Consider the following 14,279-nt stretch of genomic DNA (forward strand, 5'->3'; position numbering starts at 1 on the left):
TACCTGCAGGGAGCGAGACAGCAAAGTATCTCAGTCCTGGGCTCTCGCCTCGACAGCTTTCAGCCAGCCTATACAGTCCACCACAGCCGCATCACACAAGTCCTCAAACTCACGCGTGGCTTTCGGGTTTGGTGTGCCACCCCAACATTTTCAGGGGCCCCATTTGGCCACCCCTGTGAGAAATGTCTGGGGGCGCCACTGCTGTTCTGGTCTGGTCCGGTCCGGTCTGGGCCTGCACGGCCTCCAGAGCTGCCAGCAGGACAGCCTGACACCCAGGACATGTACTGTGAATTATCGTCATATCTCCTCTGGTCAAGTCCTCTGTGTGTGTGTGTGTGTGTGTGTGTGTGTGTGTCTGTGTGTGTGTGTGTGTGTGTGTGTGTGACGACAGATAATGCAGGAAAAGAGGTCAGGGATGACGTGGGAGGTGATGCTGTGGATGCTGTGGATGCAGATCTTCCCTCCATCCCTGCTCAGTCAGTCCCTGCTCAGTGGTGTGGACGTTGTGGTGACGTGGGGACAGAGTTGTGTTGCTACAGCTCACCGTTTCTCTTATATTCGATTCATGTTAGTCATGTTAACACAGATCACTGTGCCAACATGACCAGTCCACAGCCAGACACTTTATTATTATTATTAGTAGTAGTAGTGGTATTTATTTGTATTATCTGTATTTATTGTCATTATTTATTATCATTAATGTTATTATCATTATTATTATTGTTGTTATTAGGCTACCCAGTGACTTGGCTGAGTAATACTGATAACGAAGCCTGGTGAAATACTGGAAGTTGGTGTTGAACTTTGGCTGTGTGTGTGTGTGTGTGTGTGTGTGTGTGTGTGTGTGTGTGTTGTCTCAGTCATTTTACAGTGGATATAAAAAGTCTACACACCCCTGTTAAAATAGCAGGTTTTGTGACATCCATTTTCTGAACCGCTGTCCTGCTGTCAGGGTCGCCCGCGGGGGGATGCTGGAGCCTATCCCAGCAGTCATTGGGCGGCAGGTGAGGAGACACCCTGGACAGGCCACCAGGCCATTGCTGGGCCCACACACACACACACACACACACACACACACACATTCACACCTAGGGACAACTTAGTATGGCCGAGTCACCTGACCTACAGGTCTTTGGACTGTGGGAGAAAACTGGAGAACCCAGGGGAAACCCACACAGACACGGGGAGAACATGCAAACTCCACACAGAGCACGACCCGGGACCACCCCCAAGGCTGGACTACCCCGGGGCTCGAACCCAGGACCTTCTTGCTGTGAGGCGACCGCGCTAACCACTGCGCCACCGTGCCGCCTTATCTGTGACATAGGAAAGATGAAAGCAAGATAAACCATGTCTGAACCGTTTCCACCTTTCGTGTGACGTTACAACCTAGAAAGATGAAGTGAAAACCAGCCAGAAACATTTCAGGGTAAAATAAGAAAAGTACAACATATACAATAACCTGGTTACATAAGTGTGCACATCCTTTTCTAACTGGGGTTGTGGCTGTGTTCAGCATGAACCAATCACATGTTGGACTCATGTTGAATAGTGGTCAGGACACACCTGCCGTCAGTAGTCAGGACACACCTGCCGTCAGTAGTCAGGACACACCTGCCGTCAGTAGTCAGGACACACCTGCCGTCAGTAGTCAGGACACACCTGCTGTCAGTAGTCAGGACACACCTGCCGTCAGTAGTCAGGACACACCTGCCGTCAGTAGTCAGGACACACCTGCTGTCAGTAGTCAGGACACACCTGCCGTCAGTAGTCAGGACACACCTGCTGTCAGTAGTCAGGACACACCTGCCGTCAGTAGTCAGGACACACCTGCCGTCAATAGTCAGGACACACCCGCCGTCAGTAGTCAGGACACACCCGCTGTCAGTAGTCAGGACACACCTGCCGTCAGTAGTCAGGACACACCTGCCGTCAGTAGTCAGGACACACCTGCCGTCAGTAGTCGGGACACACCTGCCGTCAGTAGTCAGGACACACCTGCCGTCAGTAGTCGGGACACACCTGCCGTCAGTAGTCAGGACACACCCGCCGTCAGTAGTCAGGACACACCTGCCGTCAGTAGTCAGGACACACCCGCTGTCAGTAGTCAGGACACACCTGCCGTCAGTAGTCAGGACACACCTGCCGTCAGTAGTCGGGACACACCTGCCGTCAGTATCACACCTGCCGTCAGTAGTCAATACACACCTGCCGTCAGTAGTCGGGACACACCCGCCGTCAGTGGTCGGGACACACCTGCCGTCAGTAGTCGGGACACACCTGCCGTCAGTAGTCAGGACACACCTGCTGTCAGTAGTCGGGACACACCCGCCGTCAGTGGTCGGGACACACCTGCCGTCAGTAGTCGGGACACACCTGCCGTCAGTAGTCAGGACACACCTGCCGTCAGTAGTCGGGACACACCCGCCGTCAGTGGTCGGGACACACCTGCCGTCAGTAGTCGGGACACACCTGCCGTCAGTAGTCGGGACACACCCGCCGTCAGTGGTCGGGACACACCTGCCGTCAGTAGTCGGGACACACCTGCCGTCAGTAGTCGGGACACACCTGCCGTCAGTAGTCGGGACACTACTGACGGCACTATTTCTATTGTTTTCATAAAAGGTTTCAGTTTGTTTTTCACTTTATTTTTGCATGTTGCAGTTTGACATTAAAGCTGGAAACCCTTCTGACGTGATTGACCTTGGTTTCATGTTTTACTTCACAAAAGGCTCCCATGTTAACAGGGGTGTGTAGACTTTTATCCACAGTAAATGAAAACCAGTCCGGAGGTTCATTTGTCAGTATCTGTTCCCGCTCTTCGTCTGAAGTAAAGGTCATGCTGAGACATGAAGACTTCTTTCTGAGGATACATTGGGGTCACAGGTAGAGAAGAGCGTCAGGAGTGATGTGTGACAGAAGGGTATCAGCAAGAGTTAGAGGGAAGGTTTACCAGATGGTAGTGAGACCAGCTATGTTATATGGTCTGGAGACAGTGGCCCTGATGAAAAGACAGGAGGAGGAGCTGGAGGTGGCAGAGATGAAGATGATAAGATTTTAATTGGGAGTGATGAAGAAGGACAGGATTAGGAAGGAGTATATTAGAGGGACAGCTCAGGTTGGACGGTTTGGAGACAAAGCAAGAGAGACAAGATGGAGATGGTGTGGACATGTGTGGAGGAGAGATGCTGGGTATACTGGGAGAAGGATGCTGAATATGGAGCTGCCAGGGAAGAGGAGAAGAGGAAGGCCAAAGAGGAGGTTTATGGAGGTGGTGAGGGAGGACATGCAGGTGGCTGGTGGGACAGAGGAAGATGCAGAGGACAGGAAGACATGGAAACGGATGATCCGCTGTGGCGCCCCCTAACGGGAGCAGCCGAAAATAGTAGTAGTAGTAGTAGTAGTAGTAGTATTGGTTTGTGATATTAGTTTGTCATACTAGTTTGTGGTACTAGTTTGTCATACTGGTTTGTGGTATTAGTTTGTCATACTGGTTTGTGGTACTAGTTTGTCATACTGGTTTGTGATATTAGTTTGTTATACTGGTTTGTGGTATTAGTTTGTGGTACTGGTTTGTGATATTAGTTTGTCATACTGGTTTGTGGTATTAGTTTGTGGTACTGGTTTGTGGTATTAGTTTGTCATACTAGTTTGTCATACTAGTTTGTGGTATTAGTTTGTCATACTGGTTTGTGATATTGGTTTGTCATACTGGTTTGTGGTACTAGTTTGTCATACTAGTTTGTGATATTGGTTTGTCATACTAGTTTGTGGTATTAGTTTGTCATACTGGTTTGTGGTACTGGTTTTTGGTATTAGTTTGTCATACTAGTTTGTGATATTGGTTTGTCATACTGGTTTTTGGTATTAGTTTGTCATACTGGTTTTTGGTATTAGTTTGTCACACTGGTTTATGATATTAGTTTGTCATTCTGGTTTGTGATATTAGTTTGTCATACTGGTTTTTGGTATTAGTTTGTCATACTGGTTTATGATATTAGTTTGTCATACTGGTTTATGATATTAGTTTGTCATACTGGTTTTTGGTGTTAGTTTGTCATACTGGTTTATGATATTAGTTTGTCATACTGGTTTGTGATATTAGTTTGTCATACTGGTTTGTGATATTGGTTTGTCATACTGGTTTATGATATTAGTTTGTCATACTGGTTTGTAATATTAGTTTGTCATACTGGTTTATGATATTAGTTTGTCATACTGGTTTTTGGTATTAGTTTGTCATACTGGTTTATGATATTAGTTTGTCATACTGGTTTAGGATATTAGTTTGTCATACTAGTTTGTCATACTGGTTTATGATATTAGTTTGTCATACTAGTTTGTGATATTAGTTTGTCATACTGGTTTATGATATTAGTTTGTCATACTGGTTTAGGATATTAGTTTGTCATACTAGTTTGTCATACTGGTTTATGATATTAGTTTGTCATACTAGTTTGTGATATTAGTTTGTCATACTGGTTTATGATATTAGTTTGTCATACTGGTTTAGGATATTAGTTTGTCATACTAGTTTGTCATACTGGTTTATGATATTAGTTTGTCATACTAGTTTGTGATATTAGTTTGTCATACTGGTTTATGATATTAGTTTGTCATACTAGTTTGTCATACTGGTTTATGATATTAGTTTGTCATACTGGTTTAGGATATTAGTTTGTCATACTGGTTTATGATATTAGTTTGTCATACTGGTTTAGGATATTAGTTTGTCATACTAGTTTGTCATACTGGTTTATGATATTAGTTTGTCATACTGGTTTATGATATTAGTTTGTCATACTGGTTTATGGTATTAGTTTGTCATACTAGTTTGTCATACTGGTTTATGATATTAGTTTGTCATACTGGTTTGTGATATTAGTTTGTCATACTGGTTTTTGGTATTAGTTTGTCATACTAGTTTGTGGTATTAGTTTGTCATACTGGTTTGTGATATTGGTTTGTCATACTGGTTTTTGGTATTAGTTTGTCATACTAGTTTGTGGTACTGGTTTGTGGTACTATTTTTTTGGTACTGGTTTGTGATATTAGTTTGTCATACTGGTTTGTGGTACTATTTTTTGGTACTGGTTTGTGATATTAGTTTGTCATACTGGTTTGTGATATTAGTTTGTGGTACTGGTTTGTGATATTAGTTTGTCATACTGGTTTATGACATTAGTTTGTGGTACTGGTTTTTGGTATTAGTTTGTCATACTGGTTTATGACATTAGTTTGTGGTACTGGTTTGTGATATTAGTTTGTGGTACTGGTTTTTGGTATTAGTTTGTCATACTAGTTTGTGGTATTAGTTTGTCATACTAGTTTGTGATATTAGTTTGTCATAGTGGTTTATGATATTAGTTTGTGGTACAGGTTTGTGGTACTGGTTTGTGGTATTGGTTTTTGGTATTAGTTTGTCATACTAGTTTGTGGTATTAGTTTGTGGTACTGGTTTTTGGTATTAGTTTGTCATACTAGTTTGTGGTATTAGTTTGTCATACTAGTTTGTGATATTAGTTTGTCATACTAGTTTGTGATATTAGTTTGTCATACTGGTTTATGATATTAGTTTGTGGTACTGGTTTGTGGTACTGGTTTGTGGTATTGGTTTGTCATACTAGTTTGTGGTACTGGTTTGTGATATTAGTTTGTGGTACTGGTTTTTGGTATTAGTTTGTCATACTAGTTTGTCATACTAGTTTGTGGTATTAGTTTGTCATACTAGTTTGTGGTATTAGTTTGTCATAGTGGTTTATGATATTAGTTTGTGGTACTGGTTTGTGGTATTGGTTTGTCATACTAGTTTGTGGTACTGGTTTGTGGTACTGGTTTGTGGTATTGGTTTGTCATACTAGTTTGGTGGTACTGGTTTGTGATATTAGTTTGTGGTACTGGTTTGTGGTATTGGTTTGTCATACTAGTTTGTGGTACTGGTTTGTGGTACTGGTTTTTGGTATTAGTTTGTCATACTAGTTTGTGGTATTAGTTTGTCATAGTGGTTTATGATATTAGTTTGTGGTACTGGTTTGTGGTATTGGTTTGTCATACTAGTTTGTGGTACTGGTTTGTGGTACTGGTTTGTGGTATTGGTTTGTCATACTAGTTTGTGGTACTGGTTTGTGATATTAGTTTGTGGTACTGGTTTGTGGTATTGGTTTGTCATACTAGTTTGTGGTACTGGTTTGTGGTACTGGTTTTTGGTATTAGTTTGTCATACTAGTTTGTGGTATTAGTTTGTCATAGTGGTTTATGATATTAGTTTGTGGTACTGGTTTGTGGTATTGGTTTGTCATACTAGTTTGTGGTACTGGTTTGTGGTACTGGTTTGTCATACTAGTTTGGTGGTACTGGTTTGTGATATTAGTTTGTGGTACTGGTTTGTGGTATTGGTTTGTCATACTAGTTTGTGGTACTGGTTTGTGGTACTGGTTTTTGGTATTAGTTTGTCATACTAGTTTGTGGTATTAGTTTGTCATAGTGGTTTATGATATTAGTTTGTGGTACTGGTTTGTGGTATTGGTTTGTCATACTAGTTTGTGGTACTGGTTTGTGGTACTGGTTTGTGGTATTGGTTTGTCATACTAGTTTGTGGTACTGGTTTGTGATATTAGTTTGTGGTACTGGTTTGTGGTATTGGTTTGTCATACTAGTTTGTGGTACTGGTTTGTGGTACTGGTTTTTGGTATTAGTTTGTCATACTAGTTTGTGGTATTAGTTTGTCATAGTGGTTTATGATATTAGTTTGTGATACTGGTTTGTGGTATTGGTTTGTCATACTAGTTTGTGGTACTGGTTTGTGGTACTGGTTTGTGGTATTGGTTTGTCATACTAGTTTGTGGTACTGGTTTGTGATATTAGTTTGTGGTACTGGTTTGTGGTATTGGTTTGTCATACTAGTTTGTGGTACTGGTTTGTGGTACTGGTTTGTGGTATTAGTTTGTCATACTAGTTTGTGGTATTAGTTTGTCATACTAGTTTGTGGTATTAGTTTGTCATAGTGGTTTATGATATTAGTTTGTCATACTAGTTTGTGGTATTAGTTTGTCATAGTGGTTTATGATATTAGTTTGTGGTACTGGTTTGTGGTATTGGTTTGTCATACTAGTTTGTGGTACTGGTTTGTGATATTAGTTTGTGGTACTGGTTTGTGGTATTGGTTTGTCATACTAGTTTGTGGTATTAGTTTGTCATACTAGTTTGTGGTATTAGTTTGTCATACTAGTTTGTGGTATTAGTTTGTCATAGTGGTTTATGATATTAGTTTGTGGTACTGGTTTGTGGTATTGGTTTGTCATACTAGTTTGTGGTACTGGTTTGTGATATTAGTTTGTGGTACTGGTTTGTGGTATTGGTTTGTCATACTAGTTTGTGGTACTGGTTTGTGGTACTGGTTTTTGGTATTAGTTTGTCATACTAGTTTGTGGTATTAGTTTGTCATAGTGGTTTATGATATTAGTTTGTGGTACTGGTTTGTGGTATTGGTTTGTCATACTAGTTTGTGGTACTGGTTTGTGGTACTGGTTTGTGGTATTGGTTTGTCATACTAGTTTGTGGTACTGGTTTGTGATATTAGTTTGTGGTACTGGTTTGTGGTATTAGTTTGTCATACTAGTTTGTGGTATTAGTTTGTCATACTAGTTTGTGGTATTAGTTTGTCATACTAGTTTGTGGTATTAGTTTGTCATAGTGGTTTATGATATTAGTTTGTCATACTAGTTTGTGGTATTAGTTTGTCATAGTGGTTTATGATATTAGTTTGTGGTACTGGTTTGTGGTATTGGTTTGTCATACTAGTTTGTGGTACTGGTTTGTGATATTAGTTTGTGGTACTGGTTTGTGGTATTGGTTTGTCATACTAGTTTGTGGTATTAGTTTGTCATACTAGTTTGTGGTATTAGTTTGTCATACTAGTTTGTGGTATTAGTTTGTCATAGTGGTTTATGATATTAGTTTGTGGTACTGGTTTGTGGTATTGGTTTGTCATACTAGTTTGTGGTACTGGTTTGGGCTATTGATTCTTTTTTAAGTGTTTCAGAGTCTTTAGAAACTCTTGGATCATTTATGTCGTTTCTCTGGGGAAATCTACTTGGTGTGATTATGCAAATCCCACGGCTGTAGCAGGGCTCCACATAGTGACTAACATGGTTACCAATGCGACTAACTTTTTAATTTTGTGACCTTTTTTTTCTGCCAGTCACTACTGGCCATCATGACCCACAAGCAACAAAAGAAAAATACCCATGGCCAACCTGTGCTGGAGGACCACCTGTCCTGCAGGTTCTAGAAGTCTCCTGCTATGATCAGCTCATTATGAACTGCTGAAGCTGCTTGATAATAATCTGACCATGTACCTCAGCCGTGCGGGCGCAGGATCTGAACATGCAGGTCCTCCAGGTGGCCCTCCAGGTGGTCCCCCAGGTGGTCCCCCAGGTGGTCCTCCAGGTGGTCCTCCAGGACAGCTTTGGGAAACCTGGTGTGGACTATGGAAGGCAGGCAGTACAGAGGGGGAAAAGGCAGTGTGAGGCAGTCCCTTAACAGTGTAGCATATGACATCACTATATTTTGGCTCCTGAAAATGTGATTTGGCTCCTAAATATTTTGGGTTTAGGAGCCAATGGCTCCTAGAAGTGTTTTGGGGGTTTTGTTTTGCCTGGAGCCCTGTGTGGCATGCTTCAGCAGTTCAGACCAGAGTCAGCTGGTTTCTCTGAGATGTTCTGCAGAAGGGTGGAGGGTGCGTTGGTCTGGTGGTGTGGGGTTCTCAGACACACGGTGTGATAAGACGCAGCAGCCACATGTGCGGCACACTGATATGAGCTGGAAATGTGTGCAGAAGAACATGACACATGCCAGAAGAAGAAGGCAGCTCCGTGGTGACGCAGCTGAACCATGGCCCCACAGGCAACGCATACTTCACAAGTAAACGCCACACATGAGCAGAAGGAATATGGAAAACTAACAAATACACGCTCTCTACTTCTACTACTGCTACTGCATATACAGTTACTACTACCGCTGCTCCTACGGATACCCTTACTATAATGACAACTGCTGCTTTTTATTCTACATAGATTATTACTATCACTTACACTACTACTACTACTACTACTACATTATAACAATAATAATGATAATAATAATAATAATAATAATAATGTACTGCTACTATTGTTAATGTTTGTTTCTCTTGTTAAAACTACTTCTACTACTCCCTCTACTGGTACGTATTTTGCTTCCACCGTTATTAAGATAACATGCGTTATAAGTATTTATCATGTGGTTATTATTACAGAAATAGTACACACAGAGAGAACTGTGATGACCTGTACTTCTTCATAGGTACATAGTACATAACTTGTACATACAAGTTTTCCTGCTGTCCACACACACCGGGCGTCTCTTCCTGATATTGTTATTGTCCTTATAGTCATGTATAGTCATGTATAGTCATGTATAGTCATGTATAGTCATGTATAGTCATGTATAGTCATGTGTATTTTCTGCTCTCAACCTCAGTGAGAGGGTTTCCCATCTGGCATTAGTGTAGTAGCATGGGTTCAGCATGGTAAACACGTGTGTGTGTGTGTGTGTGTGTGTGTGTGTGTGTGTGTGTGTGTGTGTGTGTGTGTGTGTGTGTGTGTGTGTGTGTGTGTCTGTGTGTGTGTGTGTGTGTGTGTGTGTGTGTGTGTGGTGGTGATGAAGGGCACCATTGATGATGATGAAGTACCGTAAGTCAGAAACACAAAGTCAGTTTCCACCTTTGTGTTTATTAATAAAATACTACTTTTGTGTTTCTGATGGATGTCATACCACATTAGCATCCCACCAAGTCAGGCAGTGTGTCAGAAGTCTCTTGGTTACTAAACACATGTTCATAAGCAGCAGCTCTAACTGCTGGTCTCTCAGTCCTGGTCTCCAGTACAGACCAGCAGCTCTCAGTCCTGGTCTCCAGTACAGACCATCAGCTCTAACTGCTTTGCTCTCTTTCCTGCTTTCCAGTACAGACCAGCAGCTCTAACTGCTGGTCTCTCAGTCCTGGTCTCCAGTACAGACCAGCAGCTCTAACTGCTGGTCTCTCAGTCCTGGTCTCCAGTACAGACCATCAGCTCTAACTGCTGGGCTCTCTTTCCTGGTCTCCAGTACAGACCAGCATCTCTAACTGCTGGTCTCTCAGTCCTGGTCTCCAGTACAACCAGCAGCTCTAACTGCTGGTCTCTCTTTCCTGCTTTCCAGTACAGACCATCAGCTCTAACTGCTGGTCTCTCTTTCCTGCTTTCCAGTACAGACCATCAGCTCTAACTGCTGGTCTCATCTCTCAGTCCTGGTCTCCAGTACAGACCATCAGCTCTAACTGCTTTGCGCTCTTTCCTGCTTTCCAGTACAGACCAGCGCTGGTCTCTCAGTCCTGGTCTCCAGTACAGACCATCAGCTCTAACTGCTGGTCTGTCAGTCCTGGTCTCCAGTACAGACCAGAGCTGCTGGTCTCTCAGTCCTGGTCTCCAGTACAGACCAGCAGCTCTAACTGCTGGTCTCTCATTCCTCTTCTCCAGTACAGACCATCAGCTCTAACTGCTTTGCTCTCTTTCCTGCTTTCCAGTACAGAGCTGCTGGTCTCTCAGTCCTGGTCTCCAGTACAGACCAGCAGCTCTAACTGCTGGTCTCTCATTCCTGTTCTCCAGTACAGACCATCAGCTCTAACTGCTTTGCTCTCTTTCCTGCTTTCCAGTACAGAGCTGCTGGTCTCTCAGTCCTGGTCTCCAGTACAGACCATCAGCTCTAACTGCTGGTCTTTCAGTCCTGGTCTCCAGTACAGACCAGAGCTGCTGGTCTCTCAGTCCTGGTCTCCAGTACAGACCAGCAGCTCTAAGTGCTGGTCTCTCAGTCCTGGTCTCCAGTACAGACCATCAGCTCTAACTGCTTTGCTCTCTTTCCTGCTTTCCAGTACAGACCAGCGCTGGTCTCTCAGTCCTGGTCTCCAGTACAGACCATTAGCTCTAACTGCTCGTCTCTCAGTCCTGGCCTCCAGTACAGACCATCAGCTCTAACTGCTTTGCTCTCTTTCCTGCTTTCCAGTACAGACCAGCTGCTGGTCTCTCAGTCCTGGTCTCCAGTACAGACCATCAGCTCTAACTGCTGGTCTCTCAGTCCTGGTCTCCAGTACAGACCATCAGCTCTAACTGCTGGTCTCTCAGTACTGGTCTCCAGTACAGACCAGCTCAGTCCTGGTCTCCAGTACAGACCAGCAGCTCTAACTGCTGGTCTCTCAGTCCTGGTCTCCAGTACAGACCAGCAGCTCTAACTGCTTTGCTCTCTTTCCTGCTTTCCAGTACAGACCAGCTGCTGGTCTCTCAGTCCTGGTCTCCAGTACAGACCATCAGCTCTAACTGCTGGTCTCTCAGTCCTGGTCTCCAGTACAGACCAGCAGCTCTAACTGCTTTGCTCTCTTTCCTGCTTTCCAGTACAGACCAGCAGCTCTAACTGCTGGGCTCTCTTTCCTGCTTTCCAGTACAGACCAGCAGCTCTAACTGCTGGTCTCTCAGTCCTGGTCTCCAGTACAGACCAGCAGCTCTAACTGCTGGTCTCTCATTCCTGTTCTCCAGTACAGACCATCAGCTCTAACTGCTTTGCTCTCTTTCCTGCTTTCCAGTACAGAGCTGCTGGTCTCTCAGTCCTGGTCTCCAGTACAGACCATCAGCTCTAACTGCTGGTCTGTCAGTCCTGGTCTCCAGTACAGACCAGAGCTGCTGGTCTCTCAGTCCTGGTCTCCAGTACAGACCAGCAGCTCTAAGTGCTGGTCTCTCAGTCCTGGTCTCCAGTACAGACCATCAGCTCTAACTGCTTTGCTCTCTTTCCTGCTTTCCAGTACAGACCAGCGCTGGTCTCTCAGTCCTGGTCTCCAGTACAGACCATTAGCTCTAACTGCTCGTCTCTCAGTCCTGGCCTCCAGTACAGACCATCAGCTCTAACTGCTTTGCTCTCTTTCCTGCTTTCCAGTACAGACCAGCTGCTGGTCTCTCAGTCCTGGTCTCCAGTACAGACCATCAGCTCTAACTGCTGGTCTCTCAGTCCTGGTCTCCAGTACAGACCAGCAGCTCTAACTGCTTTGCTCTCTTTCCTGCTTTCCAGTACAGACCAGCAGCTCTAACTGCTGGGCTCTCTTTCCTGCTTTCCAGTACAGACCAGCAGCTCTAACTGCTGGTCTCTCAGTCCTGGTCTCCAGTACAGACCAGCAGCTCTAACTGCTGGTCTCTCATTCCTGTTCTCCAGTACAGACCATCAGCTCTAACTGCTTTGCTCTCTTTCCTGCTTTCCAGTACAGAGCTGCTGGTCTCTCAGTCCTGGTCTCCAGTACAGACCATCAGCTCTAACTGCTTTGCTCTCTTTCCTGCTTTCCAGTACAGACCAGCGCTGGTCTCTCAGTCCTGGTCTCCAGTACAGACCATTAGCTCTAACTGCTCGTCTCTCAGTCCTGGCCTCCAGTACAGACCATCAGCTCTAACTGCTTTGCTCTCTTTCCTGCTTTCCAGTACAGACCAGCTGCTGGTCTCTCAGTCCTGGTCTCCAGTACAGACCATCAGCTCTAACTGCTGGTCTCTCAGTCCTGGTCTCCAGTACAGACCAGCAGCTCTAACTGCTTTGCTCTCTTTCCTGCTTTCCAGTACAGACCAGCAGCTCTAACTGCTGGGCTCTCTTTCCTGCTTTCCAGTACAGACCAGCAGCTCTAACTGCTGGTCTCTCAGTCCTGGTCTCCAGTACAGACCAGCAGCTCTAACTGCTGGTCTCTCATTCCTGTTCTCCAGTACAGACCATCAGCTCTAACTGCTTTGCTCTCTTTCCTGCTTTCCAGTACAGAGCTGCTGGTCTTTCAGTCCTGGTCTCCAGTACAGACCATCAGCTCTAACTGCTGGTCTGTCAGTCCTGGTCTCCAGTACAGACCAGAGCTGCTGGTCTCTCAGTCCTGGTCTCCAGTACAGACCAGCAGCTCTAAGTGCTGGTCTCTCAGTCCTGGTCTCCAGTACAGACCATCAGCTCTAACTGCTTTGCTCTCTTTCCTGCTTTCCAGTACAGAGCTGCTGGTCTCTCAGTCCTGGTCTCCAGTACAGACCATCAGCTCTAACTGCTGGTCTGTCAGTCCTGGTCTCCAGTACAGACCATTAGCTCTAACTGCTGGTCTCTCAGTCCTGGTCTCCAGTACAGACCAGCAGCTCTAAGTGCTGGTCTCTCAGTCCTGGTCTCCAGTACAGACCATCAGCTCTAACTGCTTTGCGCTCTTTCCTGCTTTCCAGTACAGACCAGCAGCTCTAACTGCTGGGCTCTCGGTCCTGGTTTCCAATACAGACCATCAGCTCTAACTGCTGGTCTCTCAGTCTTGGTCTCCAGTACAGACCATCAGCTCTAACTGCTGGTCTCTCAGTCCATGTCTCCAGTACAGACCATTAGCTCTAACTGCTGGTCTCTCAGTCTTGGTCTCCAGTACAGACCATCAGCTCTAACTGCTGGTCTCTCAGTCCATGTCTCCAGTACAGACCATTAGCTCTAACTGCTGGTCTCTCATTCCTGCTTTCCAGTACAGACCAGCAGCTCTAACTGCTGGTCTCTCAGTCCTGGTCTCCAGTACAGACCATCAGCTCTAACTGCTGGTCTCTCATTCCTGGTCTCCATTACAGACCAACAGCTCTAACTGCTGGGCTCTCTTTCCTGCTTTCCAGTACAGACCAGCAGCTCTAACTGCTGGGCTCTCTTTCCTGCTTTCCAGTACAGACCAGCAGCTCTAACTGCTGGTCTCTCAGTCCTGGTCTCAAGTACAGACCAGCAGCTCTAACTGCTGGTCTCTCATTCCTGTTCTCCAGTACAGACCATCAGCTCTAACTGCTTTGCTCTCTTTCCTGCTTTCCAGTACAGAGCTGCTGGTCTCTCAGTCCTGGTCTCCAGTACAGACCATCAGCTCTAACTGCTGGTCTGTCAGTCCTGGTCTCCAGTACAGACCAGAGCTGCTGGTCTCTCAGTCCTGGTCTCCAGTACAGACCAGCGGCTCTAAGTGCTGGTCTCTCAGTCCTGGTCTCCAGTACAGACCATCAGCTCTAACTGCTTTGCTCTCTTTCCTGCTTTCCAGTACAGACCAGCGCTGGTCTCTCAGTCCTGGTCTCCAGTACAGACCATTAGCTCTAACTGCTCGTCTCTCAGTCCTGGCCTCCAGTACAGACCATCAGCTCTAACTGCTTTGCTCTCTTTCCTGCTTTCCAGTACAGACCAGCTGCTGGTCTCTCAGTCCTGGT

General features: G+C 45.0%; 1 protein-coding gene across 1 annotated transcript in view; it reads left to right on the top strand.

Moving 5' to 3' along the window:
* Positions 1–979: 979 nt before the first annotated feature.
* The window catches only part of LOC130112684 (CSC1-like protein 2), a 157,437-nt gene continuing 144,137 nt past the window's right edge, over positions 980–14,279 (top strand). The window contains exon 1 of the mRNA XM_056280146.1: positions 980–1,004. The gene's annotated coding sequence lies outside the window, so the exon portion shown is untranslated. The remainder of the gene's footprint in view (positions 1,005–14,279) is intronic.

Source organism: Lampris incognitus, chromosome 5 (assembly GCF_029633865.1).
Source record: "Lampris incognitus isolate fLamInc1 chromosome 5, fLamInc1.hap2, whole genome shotgun sequence".
In the NCBI taxonomy this organism is placed as follows: domain Eukaryota; kingdom Metazoa; phylum Chordata; class Actinopteri; order Lampriformes; family Lampridae; genus Lampris; species Lampris incognitus.